Source organism: Varroa destructor, unplaced genomic scaffold (genome assembly GCF_002443255.2).
Source record: "Varroa destructor unplaced genomic scaffold, Vdes_3.0 BEIS01000004.1, whole genome shotgun sequence".
NCBI classification, from domain to species: domain Eukaryota; kingdom Metazoa; phylum Arthropoda; class Arachnida; order Mesostigmata; family Varroidae; genus Varroa; species Varroa destructor.
The window spans coordinates 27011388-27035376 of NW_019211457.1; the positions used below are offsets into that span (position 1 = coordinate 27011388).

At 42.2% G+C, this 23989-nt stretch overlaps 1 long non-coding RNA gene across 15 annotated transcripts in view; it reads right to left on the reverse strand.

The window, feature by feature from the left end:
• The window catches only part of LOC111249634 (uncharacterized), a 78381-nt gene that overhangs the window by 42742 nt on the left and 11650 nt on the right, over positions 1–23989 (reverse strand). For 4 of the 15 annotated variants that reach the window (XR_015325962.1, XR_015325970.1, XR_015325972.1 and 1 more), the window contains exons 3-4: positions 3310–3413; positions 2774–2876 (exon numbers count right to left, since the gene is read on the reverse strand). The exons of the other annotated variants lie outside the window; for them this stretch is intronic. This is a non-coding gene — a long non-coding RNA (uncharacterized LOC111249634). The remainder of the gene's footprint in view (positions 1–2773; positions 2877–3309; positions 3414–23989) is intronic. 15 annotated transcript variants of the gene reach the window in all.

The window sequence follows — 23989 nt, forward strand, 5'->3', positions numbered from 1 at the left end:
ATCTCTAATCTCTGAAGGAGTTTCTGATTTGATTTGCAAGCAGTTGTCCTAATATTTTTGCTACGGGTACCTACGCTTTTACGCATTGACTATGAGCATAGCTTTGTCAGATATATATATATATATTACGATGTTGTTCTGTCACTATGTCTCACCCAAAACGGTTTTTTTTAAGATAACAGCCAAGGCCATGTTATATTACGTTTAGTCGACGTTTTATGCTTTTGCCTAAATAGATGCAAATGATTCGAGCATCTGTCTTGCCTCGTACACACAAGACGATTAAGGCTATCAAAATATTTGGCTATGTTTCTTTTCTACCAGATTTTAGTTAATTTCCTCTAGTTTTTGAGTTATCGTAGAGTACTCACGAAAAATGCGTTTACGTAAAGAAGGATAACTATTGTGTGCACGAATTTTTTTAACAACCTAGCAACATGTCTTCTTGAAGCATAGACCTTTCAGACGAACGCTGCCAGTTAACCTAAATTGACGTATACAATCAACGTGGTCTACATCTAATATCTTTATGTATCGGTTGATTAATGGGAACGTCATCTTTGTACTGAACTATTATCTATAAATAGCTTTTACAGATGTAATTATCATTATTAAATGCCGTTCTGTAATTATATCCCCGTATCCCGACAATGTATCCCCAAGGTGGACATACGATAGAACTTCCGCGCGATTCGATGCTATCATTGTACGGTTGGTCTGCCTTTATCGAGTACGCAGGCGAAAAAACATAGGGGTAAAGCCTGCACGAGGCTCTGACTAACAAATCTCTCTACCATATAAGCTCTATGTATATAGTTTGTGCGCATATAGAAGATTTCATTAATTAGCATAATTAAAATGTGAGTATATATATACGATGCGGTGGGCGGCGTGCAGCCAAACGTAAACGAAAAATCGTGGTCACCGTAGCCAAAAGATGGTGATTTGAAATAATTGGTTTTACAGAAACGAGGTGCCGTGGTGCGCGTCCACTTACGAATAAAACCATTGTACATGTATTTACATAGATAAACATGATGTACTCCAACAACACATTCGTAAAACTACAGAACAAAATAAACAAAAAAACAGAATCGATGATGATCGTTCATTCGTATGTAGGATAAGCTTAAAAATGGTCTTCATCATAAATCTTCAATTATTTACTAAAAATACGCCCCTCTGTAGTAAGTAAATTTTTTTAAGTAAGTATTTTTAAAGTAACGAAACTTCTTAATATGTTCAAAAACCTATTTTTAGACACGTACAGCTAATCTGCACGTCTTATTATTCTTATCGTTTGTGTCTGTCTGTTGGTCTTTCTTTATTCCTCGATTGCATATTAGCCTAGGTGATTCGGAATGATCTTAGGTATATAGAGGGCAAACATATGCTCTGCGCCCACCCATGTGCGATATATTTCAAGCGAATTCTAAAGCATGGCTATATTTTTAGTCTTTCCAACGATCGGTATCATCATCAATTCAGATGCCTATTTCAGTTTCTGCGACTCTAAACCCCTTCGGCCACTGTCAACGTTTCACTGTGTATGACCGAGCTCATTGCCTTTAGTTCCTGTTTATACACGTGCACACATGTTGTTTATGTGTTTTCGAAGTGACTCTGGTGAAACCCTAGTTTGATTAAATTTTGCGGTAGCAGTTGCTGGACAGAAATGACACCGGTGGTGTTTAGACCTATCGTAGGAAGCATTTCTTTGCCCAGATGTCTCCAGTGAATGATCGTTACTTCTATCTTCATCAACCCACAATCGTGTTGACAATTATAGCTAACGCATGCGGTGTTGGTAATAATCAACGACAAGCAGGCCACTTTAGTCAGACTCAGCCGACTTCAGTCAACAGCAGCACGGAGGCAATAAAGGGGAACCACTAAAAAAATATCAAAATGGGCAAGGTTTTTGAGTTTCAGAGTCACAACCAAAATCCGTTTTTTTTTTTATTGATCCGCCTGGCGATGTCTCTAATCGACATGCAAGTTGTCGCTGTCTAAACAAACTCTCCAAAACCTCATCCCTTTGCCCCCTACTCTCTTTGATTTAGTCTAATTCAAGGTTTTCTGATGGGTTATCAGGTTGAAGTCGTTGCGTTTGTGGCCGGGTAAAAATACCACTCCTCTCAGACATCATCGATGTGGTCAAGCAGCGAGGCAAAAAACGCTTATAAGGGTGGCCGCGCGAGCGTGCTATAGCCGTTATGCGTACATGTTCTTCGTAGGCTTTGTTGTGATTCGATGCGACACGCCCTATCAAACAGTATGTGGGTCTCAAGTCCCATAGGTAGGATCGGACGCTATTTAACAAGCAGCTAAATGGGATCTAATGAAGTAAAAAATTGCTCAATGGCTGTACGATACGATAGGTCAGAGATCGTATCTGTGAGCGATACGATCCGCACTTTGTTTTCGAAAACCAGATATTCAAGATGTTGTCTGAGTAGTATTAATAAAAAGAAGCGTATTTGTTTTTTTATCATTTTGCGCTTAAGGATCGTTCCGTACCGAGAACAGTAATTGATGGGAATTTTTACACTGCCCTGCATTGCTCTTATTCTATAAGGCGTTTAACAGTAAGATATAACAGAAGACTATAGTTCCACGAATGAATTTGAAACGCTTGGCCATTAGAGCATGTATTAGTTATTAGGTAGCTGTTAGCATGTATTTACGATACGTGTATGTCTTCTCTAGCCACTACAAATACTATAGAATTTATCTGAGGTTTTTTCAAAATCAAAGAAGTAATTAAGCGTACCTTTGGCGCGAGTCATCCACATTCGAATATCTAACAAACGTTCAATGTTTTCCTCCATTCTTATCCAGCCTCATCTATTTGCCTTAGACGTGTTGAACTTTTCCTTAATCCGTGTATTCCGAAACAAGAAATTAACTCTAATTAGAATTGAAAACAATTGCCGTTGTAACGTATGAGAAAAAGAAAAATAGATAGTGATGGATTTTCCGCAATGTAAAACACTTGCTGCCACGGTCACGTCCTAACAGAGACAGGAAGAGACTGGAGTGCTTCAGATAAAAAAATCATAAGACAGCGGTGCATTTGTGTGCACTTGCTCTAATTTACTTGATTGAAGCTTTGTAGGGACTGACGCGATTGAAAATAACGATGTTAGCTTTCACCGTCAGAGATTCGGAGGCTTCGATGTGCCGCCTCAGACAACGTCAGATCACTGGGCTAATATAATAACATCTCTAAAAGCCTGTATATAAAACCAATAAAGATACCATTTCATTTAAATTGCACACTACAAAATCTGCCTAGTGTTGTCTTACTTGTTGAATTGTTTCGTAGTTGACCGATGTCTCCATTTTAAGATGTTTCTAGCGAAAAACACACAGCGAATCCTACTACACTGCAATTTACCGTCAATCATATGCTAAAATTAAAAAAAAAAAACATTGTTATTAATTTTCGACAAGTGACCCTTTCTGTTTTTCAGTACCTGGTTCAAGAGACGTTTCATTAGGTCTCAGAAACTGTTCCAGAAGCACGTAGGCGACTGTTTAGTTTCACGGTACACATGTGTAAGATCGTTGCAAATAAGATAGCCTGTTAATAGTTAAGGAAACGGAAAAATGCATCGTGTAAAGGGCGTATATTGCTACAGGAGTAAACTATCGAATAGTTTTTCATTCGTTTATTTGTTACCATCAGTATACTGTGCATCTAAAATTGCATTAGCAGGCTCGCTTTGCTCTATTTTAGTGAATATCAGAAGATATCGGCAATTGTCGGCAGGCTTTTCGAGACTCTGTGTTTATTTTTGTCTAACGAACGTACTCTCCTTCCCTATCCGGATATTCTGGACACGTCGGTTAAATTGCGACATTTTCGGTTATGTTAACAACGTTCGTTTATATCATCGTGACCCCAGCTACAACCCCCCCCCCCCGGGGCTACTTTTGGCAAAGCGTAACACAAGCGGCATTGCTATATTATACGTATATTAATGAAATTCGCCGGTGCGCAGAGTACATATGCCTATTTCGTATTTCATTAAATTCGTTCCGCATCTCCAAACTGATGTTCTATCACTATAACCACACGTTCATATCGTTTTCACTCCATTCCCAGGTTCTAGTCAATTTGAAAAACGTTCTCCCTACGCCCATTTCTACTTTAACCAATTATTTACCATTTGATATCGGCAACAGCACTAGCGCGACGGTTTAACAAAGCGAAACCACCATACCACTGGCTTCTACCACCTTAGTCTGTGTTATCTGTCAAGGGGCAGCTGGAAGAGGGGAGATTGCCGTGTTTTTCGTGAACGATTGCTGCCATAACTTGGCGCATATAGGTAACACCCCCGCTGTTGTCAAGTGTTGCTTTTACAGGCCGATTTAATTCTCATCGGTTCTTGTCATGGGCACCCTTTGGCTTGTTGGTGCGGCCGATAAAATGGCTGAGTAATTTTCCCCCGGATACCTTTGGTTGTTGCAGTTGGTATTATAAATTAATGCGAGCATTTCCCTATGGAGTGTATTTTTGGATATGCCGTTCCCAAAGCTTGTTACCGTCTGTGAACAAAGTCAGCGAGTGTTGAATAAAGACAGTCTCTGCTAAGCTAATGCTATCTTGTTCGACAACAACTAGCTTTGTGGCCTGTGTTTCACCATCCATCAGGACAAGGTTGTTCCCAATAAGTTTCAACACCAATGGACATACGCATTATGTAAAACATCATACATTCTTTGTCGTTCTTTAAATCTAGTACCAAGGTACTTTGGAAAACTTCTCGATACAACTCGTACGACAAACAGCTAGTACGACCGTTCAAAAATTCGAATAGGTCAGGTCGATCAAATGACAATCAATCAATGGATCGATGCCGCAAGTACCGACAGTGGTACTAAACGACAGAATTTTATTATGATAAATATCAGCCTTTGACGGTCCTCCACGCATTGACGTCATAAACTGCTGTAATTAGCTGGACGTATCACAGACATGCTCGCTGTTCCTATGTATTTACATATATATATATACACACATCGTGGCTGCCTATCAGTCATTGTTAGCGTCCGCAGCGCATACACGAACGCGTGTCGGTCCGTCGTGCAGAAGACGTTCATTGAACGTAACTCAATAGGTGTTGAATACCTATGGCTTAGATAGGCGGTACGACAATCGATGATCCTAGTAGTTACTGCGAGGCAACAAGATCAAGCGGAAATCACTAGTTTTTCTACTCACTACTCCGAACATATCTGTTTTTTCAGTCGATTTATATTTCGTTTACTTTCTAGCCAGTGCCATAAACTATCTTAAATAACTGTCTAAAATGAAGCTATAAGGTATTGCTTTTGTCCGAAATCGCTTAATACGGACAGCAAGTGGATCGGTGTAAGACAGTTTTTAGCTTTTCTTTTAGTGTTAAATATTACAATCGAGCAAAACATGGTTATGACGGTTTAAGCAGAATGGTACTCCTTAATGTCTGCCTTTAGCCGAGGATGAGTTTTAGGCCATATATTTATGAGGAAAACAAGGCCGCTGAGAACATTTAGTCGGGACCGAGCGTGTGCCGGCTGGTGCCAGTGGCGTTGTTTTGTCAATCTCTGTCTGTGTTCGCTGCGAAACGAAAGGGCTAGAAGCGTACGAATGTTTATAAAGGCGACCTTACGAGGATCTTAAATTTTATACGCGAATGGTAGGCGGTAGCATTCTCGGCTAATAGGCGCTACGAACAGAAGCGTTTTTTGCGAGCTGGTTCGTTGGTGTGTATCGTATCGTAAACGAACCTGATGATCTCTTTCTGAGAACTTTCGCCCCTAAGCATTACCTTACTTTTCGGCCGTAGTAGTAATCGCAGACGCAAGGAATATGCTTATCGGCACATAAGAAACTAAATATTCCCATCAGATATGTAAGATACGGGCCACTCTCCACCTTGAGAAATGAACGTACGTAGATCTATTTTCTCAGCTTGAGCACACAATGAAACACCATCGTTGCTTTCGATGCTATTTTTGCGAACCCTTTCAGCCTTAATGTCGTACGTCGTCGTACGAAAATGAGCAATTCAGGTAGTTGCTTAAACACTGAGCTTCTGAGAATCGAATCCCGTTGTGGCCACCATCATTTCAATGCATTCTTCGACTTCGTCGGCCCCTAGGACGACGACGCGGTCAGCACCCGTGTCACAGCACGATACTCCCTGAAAACAGGCGGACGTGTTTGAACTTTAGCCTCCACTACGACCGAAACAGGACGCTAAAGGTAGAGCTTCCATCAAATAGCGATTGTCATTCACGCCTTCGCCAGCGACGTCGTTGTCAAGTTCGAGGAAAGAAAATCGGCGCGGCATCAAATCTGACGGACGTTCGACCAAATGATACAAGAATCGGGTTCACTTAGATTAGTTGAAATCAAGAAACTCCTCTTGACTCGGAGCACCTACTTGTGCTCCGGGAGAGCTTTTATATATAATATTGATGACAACTGTGTTCAGCGACGATTGACAAAAGAAAACTACTACTTTGTGTTACCTGGTCGTTGTTACGATGATGGCAAAATGAACAATTGAACGAACGAAAACAATGATAAAACGAATTTTACGATAAAGCAGTTCGACTGCAACAACTGATTACGAATGAAATGGTTGATACCTTAGTCGTCTATCAACAGTTACATAGCTTCGACCTACTTTTCTATCGAATGGAGTCGGCTGTAATTGCGCGGTTTCGCAAGCGCACCATAATCACCGTAATGTACGGCACCATGGGATCGCGGTACTTGGGAACTGCTGTGTCAGTGGAGGATAGCGGCAATCCTGTTGGCGCTTATCAAATTATTTGTATCTCTTATTCAATACTACCGCTAGAGTTAAACATTATCCAAATTGAATCATCGCCCGTTTAGATCAATTCTCCCGGCTGATAACCTTATTAGATAGAGCTTTTCAGTAGCAATTATCACAACAAGTAGAAGAGCCAACAAAACCATCATTGAATATAATAGCCAGATAGAATGTGGACGAATTCTCGGAAAATTTTTCTCATTCTGGTAATAGTGAAGGATTTTCAAGAAGTATTTGAAGGAAAGACTTCTGCCAATGACGTCCAGCTTTGAAAACGTTTATAGATGAAGCTATTTGCACGTCAGGCGAAACTGCACGTGCAGAGCTGTGCACGTATACGGTGAAACAGCGAACGACACAAGCACATGCATAAGCACGGCGACTTCAATCATTTAACATTAGACAAACAAAATACGAGGTACTGATATTATTTTTAGCAGTGCATATGGCAACCAGCACCCGAAAAGTTGCCCGGAACACCTCTGGTGGATGCTGCCATTACCTACGATGCATGGATGTGGCGATCCAGCGTTCATCGATATATCAAATGGAAAATAGTAGGAACAGTAATAATCGTTCTTGGGCTCGTCCATAAAATTATTAGCCCTATGAAAAACTTGTCGGCTTCAAACAGGTCCGTAGGAGGGATCGAAAGGAGTAACGCTTGCTGCTGATGTCGTATACGCTATTATACCGATCAATCGCGAAATAACTGCAGTGGTATTACCAGTCAATCAAAGCTGTTCGCCTATCTTCAGCCCCGATTACATATACTGTTCTAAGTGAATATATATGCTTATTACCTCTTTTTAGTTTCTGCTTAGGTCACTTGCTATAGTCTAAATAAAGTACATCCTTTTAACGTTCAACATGTTGTCGCATAGAACAATAAATATTATTTGAACTAATATTAGAAATTATGCCTAAATGTAAAGAGCTTTCGGCTTTCGGGCGTTACTTCGACCAACAGCGGCGTTTCACTATCAAGCGCTCACTTTCTCAGATCGAAAGTTTGCTACTTACCCTGGCCTACAAGCCATATTCTACAAGTTGAAGCATTATAATAATCATTTTGCAGAGATCCCAAAACCGCGTTTGTGTTTCTATGAGCTACGATTAAGCCTGCCTGATTACCTGACTAATTCATCTAAACTTTTTGACCATCGGTTAGCTCTAATATAGGATCTAATCTAGCTAATATAGGACTGGGTAAAAGAAAGCGGACATGAAGAAACACTGAAAAAATACGTAAGCTTCTATCGCCTACAGCCTAACATCAACTTATCGCCATCATGTATTGCCGGCCCGATTGCACAGTACATGTAGAATAACTTTCGCCGATTATGTAATTCCGTCCGCTGCTCCGTTCCACCGTTTTTGATTATATCATTTCCATTACCTTCGACCAGTTCGGCCGGCAGGACACTTTCCCTTAATTGAATTGACTCGTATTCTTTCTAGTTTTTCTGTTTTTATGTCGGCTTATGGTTCGGTGATTACGTGCCCACGACTTCATTGATCTATGCACCTATTTGTTTAACTTTATAAGAAATCTGCGTCGGCGCGGGAGCTTAGCTCGTTGAGCTTTTGGTTGAAAAATATCAGAAGTTGCTGCTTTGCCAGCGAGGCGGTAATGTGCTAGCCTAGGCATGGCGATCTGTGTTCGAAACCGAGCGCAGACACACTTTTCTTCGTTCCGGGGAACGGCCAATCGTCCGAAACTTTGCTTAACGGCAGTACCATATCTAAAACTCTAGGACCAGCTGCTTCAAAGAACGTTGTACGGGCGTACTGGTTTGTTCTGTGACTGCCCAGTGATACTCCTAAGCAGACTGGCTAGCTGGTCGGCGCATTGTATCATACCGGTACCTCTGACGACACAATGAATATAAAGTCGAAATAATAATGATAGCGGCAGAGCTAGGGAGCGCAAGGTAAAGTTAGGCTGTGAGCAGTTTGTATTGTATAGTACGTCAGAAGTAAGAGACGATTATCACCTATATCGTACTGCCATAAGTATATCTAGATTGTCTATAGAAAAAATTCTAAATATTCTGACATAGTGGGTTACGGAGATTACAATGTAGTCGCCATTTTCGAAGGTCGATTGTGAAACGGATTTGCTGCTAAATTTCGCCTGTCGTAACACACATGTTTCTGATAACAGAACCAAAAACCAGCTAACGCAACTTGTTCCCTTGTGAAGAGCCTAATACAGGCCGCATGAAATTTTTCAGATGCGCCCACAGTTGGAGCCTCTCAGTCCTTGTGTTTTTTTTTTTCTTTTTTCCCATGAAAAAGTTCAGCTTTTTCTGCTTTGTTCGATAGACTGTTATCAGCATCTTCGAACACAACTAACATCCGATTCAGGCCAAGGCAAAGAGCGATCATTAAGAAAAACAAGCGCAAATCCACATCATCGGACTCTCCACCCATAGTAACATTCACTTGGAGTTATTTTTCAATGATCCTTACAGACACAACGACGTAAACAGAAATGCGGACGCTTATAAACATCAGGACAAATGTAGTGTCAAAAGACCACCAACAGTATCACTACAAGACAACTCCCTGATCACTGTTAGTAGCTACTGAAATTTGCAAAAAAAAATTTAACTCGAACCTGTTGTTGGTGGCTATGTGACCCAATTGTATGATTCGACTTCCCTGAATATAGTGAATAAAACAGAACAAATTAAATTGTCAAAAATCGCAATGTCATACGGTTTGCAAAAAACGACTCACAAACGCTGAAGCTTCTCCGATTGACCGCGGTTCATCTGATTTACGGATCGTTCTCTGAAAACTGTACCCGTTGTTTCCTTCCTGAGTTTGACTGATCGAAGCTGCTAATTCAAGAGGTGGTAGACGATTAGTCACTTTTCTAACTAGGTCTGTTTCGAGTTTCGCTGGTCTACCCTCTGGTCGATTAAGAAACTACTAACGGCCATTTTTCTTTACAGTTCCGCTATAAGAACCCACTACCTCCGCTTCCTCTCACAGCACAAATGCTGTTATTGCTTTTAGCAAGGCAAAACACCCTGTTAGTGGAACAGATGCCAGCTTTTAAAGCCATTGCACTCTAAGGACAATACGATGCAGGACAGGTGTACTGTCTAGTCCGAAAAACTTCAGATCATTGTTTGGACTCTCAGCACACCCTATCAAGCTTTTCTCGTTGTAGTGTTCTGAAATGCTACTATGGTTTGAAAAGCTGATAACTAGCGACTACAACGAATATTTATCTAATAATCCACTAACAATTAGGTACCCTGACATATCCGTCCGGACGAAAGCAAGCTCAATCAGATCTCGTCTCTGCACAGAATGATGTCTTAGGACGTTCCTCACGAAATTGCACGACGTCTCTAAACTGATTTCCGTCTATTTAGAAAGCTAAAGGTGTGAGACCTCGTTACAAGAAATTGAAAATATATGTGCGTTGAAATCCGTCGTAGTGGGGTAAACGGAGCATATTGCTTCCGTAACCAGCTACATGTATGGATTTCTGAAGAGCAGTCACACGATTATGCGTTATTGAAAATCACGATTTTGCTCTCCGCGTCGTGCGCTGATGATTTGAAAGCTGAGGGGCATGGGACAAGTCGAGATCGTGTTCTTCTAGGTTTCCCCACTTAAAGCAGTTACCAAAATCAGTTGGCAATAATTGGTACTAACGCGTATTTACGCCTGTACAAGTTAATTGGGTTTACAATTTAACTGTGCACTTTTTTAAGATCGTGTATATTTGTAATGAGACTTATTTTGTTTGCATTTTATTAGAACCAATAAAATCTTACAGTGAAAGTTACTTGCTTTGAGATCTCTTCGTTCTAGTGCGAATATCGCACTCAGCACCGGCCAATCTGCTTAGCGTGATCACAATGAGGGAAAAAGCCAATACGGATCTCCTCTATTGTGTACGCCTTAATTTCGTTACGTAACGAACTATCATAGTTAACAGACTTTCGTGCGGTGTTAGTTATACTTTGAGAAACGTATTTATCTCTATATGTGCATGTGATACCCCTCTTTGCTTATTGACTTGAATGTAATCTATTATTATTATTTTTGTAACCGTGATAACTACCAAAATCGTTGGTGACCATCTGTCGTTCAACCGGCTGATGGACTACATAACGATTTGAGGCTCGAAACAAATGCCGGATGACGATTCGTGCTTTCCACTAGCGAGTACCGAAGCGTTCTGTAGAACGTCATCTATCATCCTGAATTTCGTTCAAAAATAATAATAATAATGATCACTGAACAAAATCTATTTCGAAGCAGCCACGGCATAGAGCATACTTTTACGCTCAATAAACACCACGTAGTGTGGATGTTACAACCAATTTTCGAGGCACCTCTTTGAGCGTTTAAGCAACGAACGATAGCAGCTATTAATGACAACATAATATTTTTCGAAATTATCTACTTGCTTTATGTATTTTGGGCGCTGTTATCACCCAAAGCCGTTCGATATAAGAATTAGTTACTCGACCGATCCCTGGCCATTTACCGCCACTGAACGCCGCTGAACCGAAACTGTATCTGGAGTCGATATGTCTACCAGAGTCCTTTAACAATAGAAATAATTAATGGCTACATCTAGTTTTCTATTTCAGCAGAACCGCGCAACGTTTTCATTTAGCTATTCTCATAAATTAACTTTCCATTACTTAACTAATGTCTCGCTCGTTTTTCTCAAAGCGTCCAGTAGTAAGGTATCGTTCTAGCTACAGTCCGCGTTAAGCGTCCCCTTTTCAAGTTACTCGGACCACACTGGAAAGCTCGAGTAATCGTTGCATGCCTGACACACCTGTAATAACATCCACTGGTTACATTGCCTCTAATCGTCGTAGACTAGCAGTTCTACCAGGTGACTACTCGTACAAAACAACGTTAGTATGGGCGTAATAATGTTTCTACTAAGCGACGTGATGACAGTATGGGTTCTGCAGCACCGAACCGTTTGCCGGAATCTAAAAACCATTATTTTCGTTTATTCATCTGGTTCAACAGAGTTGCTCGGCTTCAAAACTACTGACAACGAAGACTCGGGAAGCTTGAAGATAAATTCGGATACTGCGATAGTGAAACGTCGACATTTCCTCCGTGCGGCTTCGGCCGTACTCCGGGTGTGTCCCTGCAGACATGTCCAAATGCATTTGGGAACGACGTTATGGCTTCGGTAGCTTTGTTGTTCGTAGTTGCTATCTGATAATTTCGCTTTTTCTCCAACGGATCTGCCGGGGTTCACATTGTCGTGCACGCGGTCCGGAGCAGAGTGCTTGCCGCAGGGCTGAGCCCGTGCCATTAAGAGACTTTATTTGGTAACATCTAATCTCGCTGGCGCCTGTAGCACAGAGCGGTTCTCGGTGCCTTGTTGGACTGACGCAATATGCGGAGTAGAGTAATATTTATATATATTTACGTTGACCTGGTGTAACCGTTACACACCATGTTGACGGCGCTAACTATTGTGGCCGAGACTGATATACATCTGAATGGCGAGCGGCTTGAACGGCAAATTTACAGCTTCGTGTACAAGTGAGACGAGACAGGCGAGCGTTCCGATATGACAATAATGTTCGATGTACTTCACTGAGAGTGGATGGTTGGACAGAGTCCGAAACGCTTTGTCAGTCCATCTACCAACAAATAATATCTGCAATTAATGTAAACGTCCACTTTACCGCGTTTACCCAAGCGAAAATTACGTAAAGCTTGGTTCTAGCCGGTAACTTCTACTCTTGACCAGCAGGGGCATGCGTAGTACCGTACAGGTAGTCTTTAACATGGCAATTATTCAGAAACGTTTTTACGAGAAACGTTATGATCAAAACTTAAAAGGAATCGCTAAAACGTACTCATTGCGTACGGTGCGTTGCCCGAATAGCGCTGAAGTGGCGTTTTCTTAATGTCTTCAGAGCGATGGCGTCGATCGGTACAAGTACGTGCAATAAACTTATTGATTATTTGCTCGCCAGCGCTACATATTATTACGTATATATGGCTTCGTTCGTACGTCATTCAGAATTATCAACATTTATTGCTACTGACGATAACAAACCCGCTGAATTTTTTTTTATATGCATACATATATCCCTAGAATCAATTTGCTAATAGGAGACAAATGTCGGTAAGTGTAAGGGCTGTTACGCGGATAAAATAAACGCTTTGGGATTCCAGCCAGCTATATGGCATCACTTTAATTTGGACTCGAGAGGACAGGCACGAAAGTTACGAAGCACTCTTCGGCCAAGTGCTCCTCTGCCAGACTGCACTGGCTGTTACCCAACTCGCTCGCGTATGCTGGCAGGAGGAAACGTTGACAGTGCAAATGGTCGGCCAAGTACAAGAATGACGTTAAGCTGTTAAATTCTGCACAACATGATTACAGGCATCGATTAGCAACTGCTGTCGATATATGTTTCCGTTGTAAGGTCCAAGTGTTTAATGCCGTCGGCTATGGCTTCATCTGTTCGATTTTGGCTTTTTTTAAAATTTTATATTTTACTTAATTAATAAATAATAAAGTTTCGGTTTAAATAAGAATAAAGAGTTTCGGATTTGACGTGGACAAAGCGTCACCGTGATCCGAGCATGGCATGTTGCACGGATAAGTCGTATTGAGTGCCATCCCCACGTACGCGTCTGCGTGTGCGGGAAATGAAAGCATACGTAAGAATGGCACGAGTACAATCACAATATAGACAGTGACTTCGGTTGCTTCACACACACGTACATTTTTATGTATGTAGTATACACAAAAGCAACACTCAAAAGGTAACAAACTAAGGCTAAATGAATACGCGTGAAAAAAAACGACGTCAAGAAGAGAACGGTCCCTCATGACATCATTAAAAGCCAGTAGCTGGTTTCACGAACTAGTTGCTGTCCTAACACTGTGTAAACGGTTGATTTTCTAATATATTGCTGTTCTGGCGGTGAAATTACTGCCGAAGTTAGTCGTTTCCGAACGTGCCACTTTACTGAAGGGGTAACGTCCTTGACGCAACCAAGTACCTTGATTCGTTGTCTAGCAACAGGCCCTTTTACGGCGCAACGATGCTCAGCTCATTTCTCCAGCTGGCCGACTCCGACTTGGGCAGAAACCGACTAACATTTACTGCAACGTTAACCTCCCAAGGCATCTATCTACTTTTCAAGACATCTATTAGCCCGCGCCAAAATTCAAATCTATCCAGTGTTTACATGATTCGTGAAGCACTGCGCTCAGCAAAGTCACCGAAAATCGAAAAGCGGGGCAGGCTAGTTTGTCGAATGTTCCTTAATAATGGAGAATGTTACTACATTTGCTATTACGTAAGAGCTAAGAGTACTCTAATGGAAACACTATGATCAACCACGTTGTGGACGCGTGGAGCTACGGCGACAGTGAAAAGGCTCTAAAAGTACCTATAAAGGCAGCGATTTCTATGGCCATATGCACCGTGAGCTCCATCTGGAGTATCCGTTATGGATAGCTGACGTTGCTTTTGCCGTCTGACGACAACGAATTTCGGCGGCAGAGTCAGTGTTTTACCGACCGATGAAAATTGGGGTGCTGGCTTATTTAGAGTCATTCTCAACCGATAGTGAAATTACTTGTCTGAAACAGCTCATTTTCTGATCTTACGTGAAGCTGGGGAAAGAACTCAAACGTCATTGATAATACAAAAGCAAACGGGTGAAAATAAATTGATATAATTGTTAATGGAGAATATGGCGCAAACAGACATGCAAGTAAATAATTCGGTGGTTTGTTTCGTTTGTAGCACCGACTGGATGATTATTTAAACGGCAACTGACATCGCCCAAAAACTAACAGAACGTACGATTGAAAGTAACGCAGTTACCACTGCTCCGTCAGGCCATCATTTTAAGGTCTGTAAAATTTTTATTACATGTAAAATCCTATGCTTTGGAGCAAAGCCGCTCTCCGAGCATAATACAATAAATAATTCAGTATCTATTACTCGTCGAAACACTCTGTCTAAAAATGTCCAACTATTTTCTATATGAATAATAAATAAATACATACGTAATAGTGCAACAGAGCCATGTTTCGAATAACGATCACTTTTCGTTTGTTTAGATGGTCACTCACTTAATCTATGATGTGTAAGGGATCGAGGAGGTCAGACTGGCAATGGATAGCGGCCGCAGTAACTATCAGTCATCGTTGTCTGGACATTGGCGTTCCGCCCCAGTTGGACTCCACTTGTGTGCGGCTATTACAGCAAGCAGGTGGGTCCTTCACTACTGGCGCTAGTTGATGATAATGATGACGTTGGTTGTTGGCTTTTGGTACCCCCAAATCTGAATAGGAGTCGAGGGGAAACTCGCCAGTAATATCCAACGCCAACGAACAGTAATATCTGCAACGGTTTTCTCAAGCGAAAACGATTTCCACTTTTTGTGACTAGCCACTGGCTGGCCGACTCAACGCCTACTCGGCCTGGCAAGGCCATCGGATCTAATGCATCAAAAAACTCAAATACGTTTCGATAAAATTAAGGAACGGTTGGGAATTTATCTATGAATCAGTTTCAGCACCGTGGGTACGTTCTTTATGGGGTACCTCGCCGTAACCAAAACTCGAACGTTGATGTATGTCGGCACGTATTCGTGTATCTAGTCTATATGTATGTAGTCTCGCATATACACACCCGCGTACACATGAAAACGCGTTATATTTATTTACTCCAAACAAATTTGTGAGGGAACTGTTGTAGACAATCTATAGATTTTCACGTGAGTAGCCTAACGGACTGCGTTATATGACTATTGCCGAATCCAGTCAGATCCACTGTAGTCCAATTAGGCTTACAGGGTATTAATGGTACAAGCCTTTTTGTTCAGCGCGTTTTCTGGGCTATCAAACTTTTGGCTTTCGACCAACCCTCGCCAGTATGCTGGTGCTATAATATTTTATTTAACAACGCACGTTTACCATAATCATCGATCTTCGTCCGTTGTTGTTACGCGCCTTCTTTCACCAGCTCGATTGCATCCTGACAGACGTCATTCCAGCTTGCCTCTCTTGAAGTGGACTTAAATCCTTACCTCTACTCTACCCAGTTGACAGCCTCGTATTTTTTTGGACGTACGTGGTATTTTCGTTTTTATCGTTTCCCGCCGATTTCAGCTTTCCTCTTTCTTTGTTTCAAATTTGAATGAATGGCTATGTGACAAAAAACAGATAGGGGACGCAGAACGGGGTCTGTTGGTTTGCAGCGGTCACGGTGTGGCTTTCCATGTGGAGGCGAATGCGAGCATTTCTGTTTGGCTGGTCGCTTTCGCTTCTGACGGGTATCCCATGTACAGAAAAGTGGACAGGATTTTTTTTGGCCTTTTTCCACTGCAGCTGAGTTTTGCTGATGTTCTCGAATATTGCCTAATTCCACGTCACCGTTCGTTCCAGTCGTAAAAAGAACAAGACAGCAATCTTCATCATCGGAATACTCGTCGCGGCGAAACCGCTATCACCCGAGTGCGGTTGAATACTTCCTGCCCAGTACTCCAGCCGCAGGGACGTGGCAATAAACACTGAATGTGCGTAATAAACCGGTTCATTGTGGCCCGCAGTACTGACAGCCAGTGCAGAACAAGAGCAAAACATAAGTCATGGTGTCGCCGCGTTCTTCGTCTCTTATCTAATCGTGGTACGCTAGGGTGTTTCTAAATGCTCCTGTGGAACACAGACGCGAAAGCATCCAAAATCGTCGGCGATTTCGGGGGTCTTACTCCATACGATTCCGCACGCTATTAGCGGCTGTTCCTTTCGAAAAACGAATTCCGACAGTAGCAGCAGGTCTCTCCGTTAACAACTAACTCGTCTGCGCGAGTACCTGAGTGTTTGGCGTCGACAATGCTCATCTACGGATGATGCTATCTTTGGTTCAGGAATACCGTTCGGTAGTTTGGGTAAATTCCTCGTGGGGTAGCCAACGGACAAAACAAACAGCAAGGATTTTTACTGATTGGCATTGGCCTGTTAGTTCAGACAAATAACCAGTCAATGTCTCCATCTCCGTGAGCGGTATCTAGTACCAGGCTTTTCCTTTCTAATCATGCATTCGTTGGTTTGTACAAAACGTGATGCCTGAATCCTACATGTATTTAGTGCTGTTATATCGCCTTCCAGCTAGATCTATGTGACTCTTTTTTGTTGTCTCGCTTTCACACGACGCACACTACACGCACACAAATTATGACACGGAACATAGGAAAGCACACACGAATTACAGCAACAATGGACAGAACGGATTGTAGGGGCCATGTTGGCGACCATCGCGGCATTTCGGATTTAGAGCTGTAGTCAGGGCTGTCGGAGTGCCACATGTGCGTTCAATGTAAGCGGTGCTTGTCTCATGTCGTATTCAGGTGGACACTCGTAGGATACCAGCTGTCGACTACAGTTTAGACAGGGCGGTGGACCACGAGAAAAGCAGAGGATGCGTTATGCGTCGTTAAGCCACTGTTGTGACCCATCTTCAGGTTGTGCGGTGTTTGACAAGAAGAAATCAGCGTCATCATAATCATACAGCACTTTTACAAAAACAACAACGCTTCTGTGACGAAAATGCCGCTAACGATAAGGGTCACCTGCTTAGGCGCGGAAATATCTAGAGGTGAAAGGCCCAATCAAAGCGATTGCGCAAGGATGGTTATTGGCCTAGAATAATATATGTGGCTCTGAAACAACTATGAGACAAAAAATCAGGTGATATCTAAATCAAAATCTGACAGGTAACATTCTAAACACTATTTAAGCATCATCAGACAAAGCTTTAAGCGAAGTCTAGCTCAAATCTAGAACATTAACTAAACAAGGCGTTTGTGTCATCATTTAAAGCTACAATGGCCGTTCACCCTACACACAATCACATGCGATAGCAAACTATCTTGTTTTCTATTCAATAACTTTTCTGGTTTCGGTGCTCACAGCGATGCGAACGAGCGCGTTGCACCGTTCAAAAGCCCAATTCTTACGAGTTCAAAGGCCGACAAACCCAACTATGCACTGCTAGCAGCAATGGAAATAGTCCTGCAGGTTTCAAGAAAGATCGGTTTAACAGACGATCCACGCTGCGCTAGCATAAAGGATTCAAGGAGCAGGAAGAGGTTTAGGTGACGGGACGCCAGGAATATCACTCACAAAAAAAGCGAACGTTCGGTAGAAGCCTTGCTTTGCCCAGCCCGGTCCCCCTAGAAAGCATAAAAGCACTTAACCTAAAACGACTCAGTTTACCTTCGCAGATCAACTAAAAGGAAGGACGGCCGTGGTCGTCCTGGAGCCACGCCGTAGAAACCTAGGTCTTGAAAAAGGTTTGGCGGACAGTCGTGCCAGTCTACAAAAGCGATTTTGCTATCGGGAAGGAAACAGAAAATCTTTGTCCAGTCTTTAAAGCGCACTCGACAAAACGACTACCCGTATGATGGCAGCATTCTATTGAAGGGCAAGGCCGCTTACAGTTGCTATACGCTAGTCGATTCCAAAAACCTACAATTCACGGAAATAAATCATCAATAGATAGAATAAGAACGAAATCGAGCTAACGTGGTTTTATATCTCAAATGTGTACTGGAACAGAGACAGGTTGACAATATACAACATAAAATTTAAGTTTATATAGTAAAAATATTTCTTTCCGCATAGTGCTGAGAACCTTCATTTTGACAGACCGTTTTCGGGGGGAGGGGGGGGGGGAGAATTTTTTGATGGAAATGTACGAATTTTACAAGCACGACGAGCTTTCGCTTGAATTCGGTTTCAAATGACGATCGTATCCCTTTTAGAGCAATAACTGCATCTGGTCTCTACACTTCGAACAGTATTAACGCTAGGATGTATATATTAGTGGTTATATGGCGTCATTGGCACGAAGCCGACGGTGAGTGATCATATGATTTCGATAGTTGTCCCCCTGAGAGTTAACGTTATTGCCGTCATCGATGAAGAGATTCGATAATCATGACAATGACAAGCTAAGGAAAAACGAGATTTCCTTTTGTCCAATGACGCCGACAGCCTGAACAATAACAACACCTGTCATTGTCACGGTATATGGCTTTTCTACCCAGCCCTTCAAGCTCAAGGCCCAGCTATCATCTGGGCAAAGTTGCGTGTCGAAAGCAGATTCATTCTTTCGCCTCCCATTTGCTTTTCGTTTCTCCTCTCTTCCCTTCATAGTCACCGTGTACAATTCTTAACAGAAGGAACTGCAAAGAAGGAAATCGTTCTTCTAGCTAGCTTAAACAGAGTTAGCCTGCTTCGACTTCAACTAACTGCAAGGCCCATTGCCAGACAAATTGCTACTCTATTACAATTTCTTGGTCGTTAATCGCCCCAAAAATAGGATTAGTTACGCGTTTTAGCAATGCAAATAACAATACAAACTTCAAAGTTGTCGCACTTCAGAGGAGCACGATGGCTATTAATAAGTAATAGCAGAAGTAGCTACAGCAACGCCGACGGCAAACAGCCCGAGTGAAAATATCATCAAGAACTTTTGTCGGCGATCAGGAGAGCAGAGGCTGGCGTAGAAAAAGTAAAGAAGTCAAAAAAAAAAAGGTCTTCAATTTAAAACGTATTTGTAGAAGAATAGGTAATGTTAACGGATGCCAATATTATCGTGCTAATGTAAAAATGTCTCTGTTGACCGGCATTCGTGCGGTTAGACACGACCGTGTCTTGTTCGTTACAGCCATTGGTCACCATTACTAAAAGCCAATATGCCCGGGGGTCTGTGATGACGTTGTCCCTGCAGAGGCGGCTTCTATAGTAACTTGCAATTGAAATTAAGTGGCGAAGAAAGCCACTAGCTAAAATTGTCATTGAGTACGAAACGAGAAGGAGTAAACGACGAAATAACACATATATCTCATAGATGAGTATTTTTTACATTTAAGTTTATCAACTTTACGAAACTTGAACTACGAGGCTTTCACCATATTACGAAACAACGATGTCTAGCGTCTAAGTTAGCCGATAGTTCAATGCACTCTTCTCGGTAACATAAGTTTAAATAGGGAGAATGCATTTTATATATAAAGTTCAGGGCCGTATTGTACTCTAGGTTACTTACATCATTATCGCTAGGACATTATCGGGTAAAAAGCGAAACATTTTTGGGGCAGTCAACGCAAATTACTGTGCTGACACGATGAGTTGGCGGTGAAGTTTCTGGTTGAAATCAGACCAGGGGCAATTCGTTCTTCAGTCCGACTAATGATACGTGACGCAGAATTCGTGTAAAATAAGGAAAAATATAATTATCTGTGTAAGATAGAGGCAGTCCATTAAGAAGGACTCAGCTTTTCAGTAAAGCATACTTTGAATGCAACTTTATGTAGCTGCCACAGATTCCACAATACCCGCTAGTATAAATTACCGAGCCTTCTTTTTTTGTAGATGACAATTTCACTGCGGCAAATTTGTTGCGTTGCACTATTCTATGCCGATACCGTTTATTTGGGCCCTAAAATAATGAAGCATTCCCAAATAAAATATAATTTGACAACTAGTGTCGGGTTAATTTTTTTCATCACAGCCAGATTTTTTTTTGGCTCTACTTTCAGCGGAACTAATACAACAGTAATAAGAAGGGTACTGTAGGCACAGCAAATGAGAAAAATCCCCCTCGGAACAGGCGGCATAATATTATACGTAGGTCTACGCGCAGAGTTTAGAGAGTGAACCACGCGCGAGCGTTAGCTCCTTCGATGCCGTCGTACCCCCGTCACTTTGATAACGCCACCCTCACCCCTCTGGGGCATTAGCACAAGGGTAGTATATGGCGCGTGGCGCCGTTCTCGTTGCCACTGCGTTGAGGTAAAGATCTTACGTATTCATAATAGGCAGCTTCGTTCTCGCTTTAATGCTGCCTAACGATAGACCTAGCCTGGATAGATTCACAAAAGAGGTAGGGAGTTTTGACACGGACTAACTCGACTTTGTGAGCTCCTACGCCAGCTTTCACTACAAGCCATCACAGCCTACTACTGAATAAACTATACCTTGCCTTGCTCTACAGTACACAGCATCCCCAAAATATACTCGGGCGACCAGCCGGCCGTCTTTCTTGCGCGTCTGTACATGCACTTGATGGAGTGGCATAGTCTCCTTCGCAAAATGCCTCGCTTGCGCCCACATATCCAGTAGGGCTGCTGGCTAGCGCTAACGTTTCCCAAAGATTCCCCTAGCAGGATACAGCCCCTTCTCATCTCGACGACTGCAAGCGTCTGCGTGCTGCTCTCCCCCAACGTCGCTTCCTCACCGCCTCTTTTCTTTACCCCTTTTACCGTTACCATGTACGAAGCAACCGTCGGCCAGTTGATTAGCTGCTAACATGCACGAGACTAAAAAATTTATCTCAAGAGGTTTCGCCTACATCGCAGATTTAGGCTAGTGTCTACCGATGATGCCGCCGCCGTGTCCGCCATCACAGGTGCAAGACGTACTGCGAAAGGGTTGCGTAGCCCAGGTCGTTCAACCGCACTAAATTATCTCTTGTTTTCTTCAGTCTCGTTGTTTCAAAAACCCCTTCGTTTCGCCCTGAGCCTCCTATCACTAGACTTATTTTGCCACTCCCCTCAGGGTCGTCTACATTCCGTGATTCAGCCAACATTCTTTCATCTCAATCACTTGAATAAAGCGATGCATTTAAAGTTGCTTCTGCTGCTATTGGCGCCGCGTTACCTTCCATCTTCAAAATAGGCCGCCAAAGCAGACGAATCTCGCCCCAAGAATTGCAAGCATTCCAAGCCTCATCATTAAGTCTTACACAGTATACGCCACGGTACGCGCATTTAAGATGAGCTAGTTAGGGTTGCTGATAACTGTGTAACTGATAACAAGTTCTTAAAGACTAGTTGACGGGGGTGTGTAAAGAAAAAAGGGAAGGAGGAGAAAGGAGCAATGGTCAGGGACCGTAGTCGGGTAGTATAGGGGATAGTCCTTCCTGCATCTGCCTACTCTGCCATTGTTAAGACAACCTTAACGTTATTCAACTGACAATTATCAGAATTAAGCACTGGAAGGAGAACCCTGAAAAGAGGAATTTCGTTTCGTAGCAGGCGTGCTTCCAAGGGGAGTGAGCTTTGGCGGCCAAGTATCCCACTTAGCGACAGTTTCTGCTGATAGCGCTACATCTAGGACGTGTATAGTACGTGCCGGCGATTGCTAACTGGAACTCCTACTAGACCTAGATTAGGGCCAAAGCGTACATACGACACAGGTTGCCTTGAGGTTGAGGTTGCATTGAATTCTGAAAGGCCTTCATTAGTGGGACGAAAAGGCTTTGGATAGTGGGCCGGTTCGTTGGCGATAATTGCCAGCTAGATCCCAATGCTAGATTTTATAAAATCTCATGCCATTTTACTTCAGATGTGTTCTCATATAGTGTCGGGTGATGGCCAGGGGACTGTGAAGAACGCAATGGTATAAAAAGTGCTCGGCAATAAATTCTCGAGGAAAACGCCAATATCTAGGATTCACCAACGACAGTTGTGTCTACATAAAATGGTTTGTCTTTAGCAACATTTAGGTGACTGTGGCCAAATCCACAGCATTATTCAATCTAAGAATACATTTAGGCTACATCACTTTTGAGGACTTAATAGCCGTCTATCTACGTATAACTAGAACTTAAAAGAAGATGTGCGCATGTGTAGTGCAATAGCTAAGCTTTTACCTTAACTTAAACGGTTTGCCGTTCGATTTGATATATATATAGCGTTCATCATATGAAATGAGCTCTGCAGTGTACAAGAAAACGTGACTAGAAGATATGTAAGATTATTATGACGATGTAGCATCGTTCGCGCATCGCTAGGCCTTAGGTATATACCACTAGCGCCCGCAGTGGCTTCGTGTTTTTCCTATTTCTACTACAACTTCCACCAGCACGGAGATCAAGCATTGTTTTGGTCAGTTCTTTGAATGGCGTATGCTTTGTACTGGGGCTGATACTACTCTTCTGTTCCGTTGGATCTCCGCGAGGACTGATGTCCACAGCTTTATTTTAGTCACAAACAAACGCACACAAATAGAGAACATGTAACAGAGCCAACGCTCACTAGTATATTACTTAGAGTCAATGTCCATCAAGGAGTCTGTAACGGTCACATCGCTTATTTGTAAGGCAATTGAAATAACATAAACTCGCTCCTAAACTACTAATTATACGCGTTCGGTATATAACATAGTAAGCCCTGATTTTCTCTTGGTTATTCTATGTTCGATTAAAGTATATATGTACATTATTTCTATTTGTCTGTCGCAGATGTCTGGGAAGTTTCGAGAGACAACTGCTACATGTATGCCGAGTGTGATGGATGACATAGCGTCTCCAACTATGTCCTGCATTTTTGTTATGGTGACTCTTGCAGTGCAAAGTCAAGAGTTATCTTGCAGTGGTGTGTTAGCTCTGTGTAAAAAATATGACGTTTTGATTTTTGTTTCCAACTGATAGCAGTGCACTTCAATTGTGACCGATTCATCAAGCTGCATCAACCCATCATTTACACACCACTGCAGCTGTAAATTTGCTTTAAGCTAATCTGTCAGCGGTTCAATCGCGTTCACCCATTGACCTGACTGTCCGCGATTATTGTAGCAGACCCATTTTTATCACAAGTCACAGTTTAGTACTTAATGGTAATGTGAGAGAAGCAAGCCTCTCTACCTTACCCATTTGTTGAATTTTTTAACCTATTACCGAGGTTAGCAGGTACCGTATTCTTATATACATTCACCTAAGTGTACTTTGAGATGAGAGACTTCCAACACGGCTCTCTAGCCTTTAGTACTTGCCTTTGTAGTGGGTTTCAAGTTGGGTTGGAGTTTCAAGTTTGCTTCCTGGCCTTTTTGAAATAACGGCTCACTGCGTTCTAGTTGTATAGGACTTTTACTAAGGGCAAAATGTATACGGCGAGTTGAGATAACTTTTATTCGGAAATTACTTGAATCTTCTGATTTTCTAAGGCTCATCACAACTTGTCTGCTAAAAGCCCGAGTGACGACATCTGAGCGAAAAGTCTTCGATTTCTAAAAGTACATGTACATTTTGAGTATAACGTGCCGTAAAATGTTGCACTATTATGAAATAGCACCAGCCTGACTTACAACATAACATATA